The sequence below is a fragment of the Phytophthora infestans genome, genomic scaffold, assembly GCF_000142945.1.
Source record: "Phytophthora infestans T30-4 supercont1.5 genomic scaffold, whole genome shotgun sequence".
NCBI lineage: Eukaryota > Oomycota > Peronosporomycetes > Peronosporales > Peronosporaceae > Phytophthora > Phytophthora infestans.
The window spans coordinates 55,887-60,592 of record NW_003303754.1 but is presented as its reverse complement, the minus strand read 5'-3'; positions in this window follow the sequence as shown (position 1 = coordinate 60,592).

Genomic DNA, 4,706 nt, shown 5'->3' with positions numbered 1-4,706 from the left:
GGTCGGTAGAGATCCGAAACGACTACATTTCACTAGATATTTGTATAGGAAGCATAGAATTAAATAGGGGGAGCCGAAAGGGCTCCCAGAAGATAACAGAGCAGAATTTTCCTAGTCCAAGACACGTGTACACTTTTCCGGTAAGTCCCTGCATAGGGCTGGATTATGCCTGCCGTCAATACTCGAGAGGCATAGCTTTGTAGGGTATTGACTGGTAGCGCCAAGAGATAAGGTCGGTCCGGGTAGGACAAAGTCTCGCTACGCGCGAAAGAAAGTCCCGCATACTCAGCGGGCCGGTACGTCGGATAGCCCGGGTGCCGTAACACTTCTAGCTGAGCAGCCTCTGCGCTCGGTGACCTGTAAAAGCGCTCGCGCGCCGTCGTCTATCCTTTGGTGGAGGGCACAGGGTTGTGAACGAGCTCAGCCGAACCAAACTCGGCGGAGTCTCGGAAGTGATCTGACTTGTTTAGTCGGAACCCAGTGGAAGCGAGCCACTCGTCTGTCCCGGAACGGGCCGAACCGCGAGGGGACCACCCTCTGTGCAGGCCATACAACCGCCGACCTAACTCGGCGATTCGTTGTGGTTTGTGTAAGGAATCCACATCTGACGGTATTTGTGTGTTCTACTACACCACACTTCACACGTGGACTAGTCAGTCCTACGCGCGAAGATGTGCAGTATCGTCGCTGTACAACAGTGTCGCAAGCAATGAAGATTGCTTTGGAGTATGATCGATCGCATCATGTCCACGGTAAGAACTATCGTCCACCGTTCTTTTCGCAGGACCGATCACGCTCTCAGTCCAACAGCAATTCGCACCAAAACAAAGCAAGCCACGCCTAAGCGTGTTCAGATGAACGAACCCGAGCCAATAAAAATTGACTCAGGGAGTACTAGAAATCGCCGTTCTGCTTCTTCTTCGTCGTCTAACAAGCGATGTCGCTACTGCAAGAAGTCTGGTCATGTCATTGAGCAGTGCTTCAAGCTGAATACAAGGAGAAGTATGCTCGAAAGAACAGTCACGAGCAATCTGCCGCGAACTTTAATTCTTCTTCTCCTACAACTGCTGCTGCTGAACGAGCGTCCATGACCCGTTCCGATGACGAGGTTGAGGTTGTTGAAGTGAAAAAGATTTTCACGTCCACCTTGTCGTCCATGCATCGAGAGAACGAGCTCATTCGTAAACAAGGGACTTGTGATGGGAAACCTGTCGTCATCATGTTCGACAGTGGTGCTACGTGCAATGCTGTTCGCCCAGGGTTAGTCGCTAACACCGCTACGTCTGGTGTCTCACGAGTCACTCGGTTCGATGGAACTTCTACGAAAGCGCGTTCTGTGAAGAAAGGTCAAGCGACTATTGAATTCGGTCGCTACCGTTTTCGCAAACTTCAAGTCATGGAATGGTCACTTGGATGTGCCCATGATGTCATCTTGGGAAAACCTTGGTTAACCAAGTTTCAGCCATGTATCAATTGGCGTTCGCATGAGATTTCGTTTCCAAGTGTGTCTTGTGCACCTCCATCAACGGTTGCTAGTCAAGCAGCTGTGGAGATTGCTGCTGTTGACTTTAAACGTAACGTGAAGAAACATGTGTACAAGGGAGTGTACCGTGTCAAGATTTGTGCGGTCGCGCCAGTTAGTGAGTCAACTCCAGTTCCAATCACTCACTTATTGAAGCGTTTTACTGACGTCTTTCCGGAAACTTTACCGGATGGTTTACCGCCTTCACGTCGTGTGGATTTCGAACTCCACATGAAACCTGATGCTGATTCAAGTAGCCGTGCTCCGTTCCGCCTGTCTAAGGTTGAGCAGGATGCACTGGATCTCTTCGTTGCAGAGAAGCTGAAGAAAGGATGGATCGAAGTTTCTGATTCTTCTTGGGTGTCCAACATCTTTGGGATTCCAAAGAAAGATCCTACTTCTGGACATCAAATGTCTCGCTCTGAGTGGGTACGCTCTGGAAACACGACTTTGCCTATCCGTTGGGTCATCGACTATCGCTATGTGAACTCGCAGTCGATTGTTCCAAAGATTCCACTGCCTCGCATCGACGAACGCTTCGATCAGATGTCTGGTTGTGTCATCTTTTCAGTTCTAGATTTGGCTCAAGGATATCACCAGATGCGTATCGCGCTCAAGAGTCGCAAGTATACCGTCTTTCGCACGCACGCTGAAACTTACCAGTGGTGTGTAGCTCCTATGCGATTGGCCGGTATGCCTGGTGTTTGGTCTCGCCTCCTGAGGGTACTCTTTGCGAAGTACCGATTCATTGTAGTCTACTTGGATGACATTTGTGTCTTTTATACCAGTCTGGAAGAGCCTGTTGAGCATCTTCAAACTCCCTTCGAGGCTCTACGTCGTGAGAAATTGTTCTGCCATCTCTCGAAGTGTCACTTTGGTCAGTCCGAAGTTAAGTTTCTCGGCCATACGATTTCTGCCAAAGGACTTGCTGTTGATACTCGCAAGACTGAAGCGATTGCAAAGTGGCCTACGCCACTAAACCAAAAGCAACTACAAAGCTTTTTGGGTCTCGCAGGTTATTATAGTCGCTTTATTCGTGATTACGCCATTATTGCGTTGCCTCTTGGTTCTCTTGTCAAGAAAGAACATGTCTGGAGCTGGGGTCCAGAACAGACGCGTTCGTTTGAGGAAATCAAATCCGCTCTTCAAGAAGCACCCGTGTTGCAGTTACCGGATTACGAGAAACGTTTAATCGCGACAACAGATGCCTCTGGCTACTGTGTTGGTGGCGTTATCTCTCAAGTTCGTTCCGGTCAAGATCATCCGATAGCCTTCTTCTCGAAGAAACTTGGTCCTCACGTTATTAATTGGCCAACACACGAGAAAGAACTCTTCGCTATTAAATTAGTGTTAGACAAGTGGTGTCACTACCTATATGGTCGTGAATTTGATATCTACACGGACAACACTGCTTGCAAATGGTTTTTGCACCACCCGAAGGTTTCAGCGAAATTAGCTCGCTATTTGACGTTTTTCGCACAGTTTACGTTCAAGTTGCATCACGTTAAGGTACACCTCAATGTGATTGCCGATGCATTGTCGCGTCAATCTTCGGAGCATGCGATCAATACGGTTTCGTTTCATCAGTGTACCACGCGCTGCCATACCCGTGCAGCTCGAAACCTGACGAATCGACGCGTTATTACCGACTACCGCAGTCTTAACCAACATTTGGTTCGACCACCCTCTCGCCCTCAATTTCGTGGGGAGGATGTTGCTGCTGGTTACTACACGCGCCCTGCTCCGACCATAACCCAAGCTTACCGATATGTACCAGTGGAAACTCCACGTACCGTCGCTGCGGCTGAGAATATTGTTGTGGCCACCAATGTGACCCAACAAGCTCAAAATTGGAGCTCGCTCGGTTGGTCTGATTCGATTAGCAGAGAGTGGCCGTCAAGTTTGAAGACTTTGACAGCCTCGAACAGTTCACTGTTCTCGATATGGATCCATATGATATGATCCTGGGCATGCCCTGGCTTGAGAAGCACGAGCCCTGGATCGACTGGCGAGGCAAGGCAATCGGTGCCAGCCGCCCTGCACAGTCCGACAGAGCATTGGTGAGTCATGTTCCCACCTCTGTCAGGACCCGGGGCGCCCGCGAGGGCTGCCAGGGTACCAAAGCATCCGGCAGATGCTTGGGAGTCGTCGACGTATATGACGACTCCGAGGATGTTTTGATGGTGGCCGCGCCCAGAAGAGGCGCCGGCCAAGTGGGTAACTTAGGTCCACAGGCGGGTAACTTAGTTCCGCAGACAGCTGCAGCTGTCATGAACACTGAGAACAGCGTGTTCAGAGTGGGTAACAGAGTTCCACTCACGGTCGCCCAGACCATAACTGAAGAGGAAGACGTCGGATACGCTTCCTGTGTGAGTAACACAGTGCCACACGCGGTCGCCCAGACCTTAACTGAAGAGGAAGGCGTTGAACACGCTTCCTGTGTGGGTAACACAGTGCCACACGCGGTCGCCCAGACCTTAACTGAAGAGGAAGGCGTTGAACACGCTTCCTGTGTGGGTACAACAGTACCACACGAGGCCACGAGTGCCTCGGATGTCGTAGCGACGACATCCCTAGACGTGGGCAGCAAAGCTCCCCGTCACAGAAGCCGTCGGCAAAGACGCCGCCGCCGCCTCAAGTCGGATCCGAACTTCGTTCCGATCGACGTCGCTTCAAGCGACTCGGAGTCCAGGGCCCGGGCTCCTCCGACAAGGCCGGTGGAAGAGTATTATCACATCTTCGATAGCGAGACGGGTTTACCCGTCAAGACATCTGGTGTCCACTTGGAACCGTTGCCAGAGGTTGCAGAGATACTGAACCTCGAGGAAATGACGGCTGAGTCTTTCCTGGCCAACCTCAAGGCTGGAGAGATCGCTGAGATGGTACTCATGAGACCTGAGACCACTCAGGAGGAGCTGAACTCCTCCTCTGTCTTGGACGAGAACGTCCTGGAAGACATGAACAAGCAGCGTCAGGCGCGCTTGGGTTCTGAGATTCTCAAGAACCCCAAGGATCCGGTGTATCCTTTGGTGACGGAGTATGCGGACGTGGTGAATAAACACCCACCGACCCAACTCCCACCGGATCGAGGCGTACGGCACGAGATTGATCTCGTGCCCGGCACAAAGTATTGTGTCACGAGGCAATGGCCTCTCCCGCGCGAACAGTGCGAGGTCATTGATGC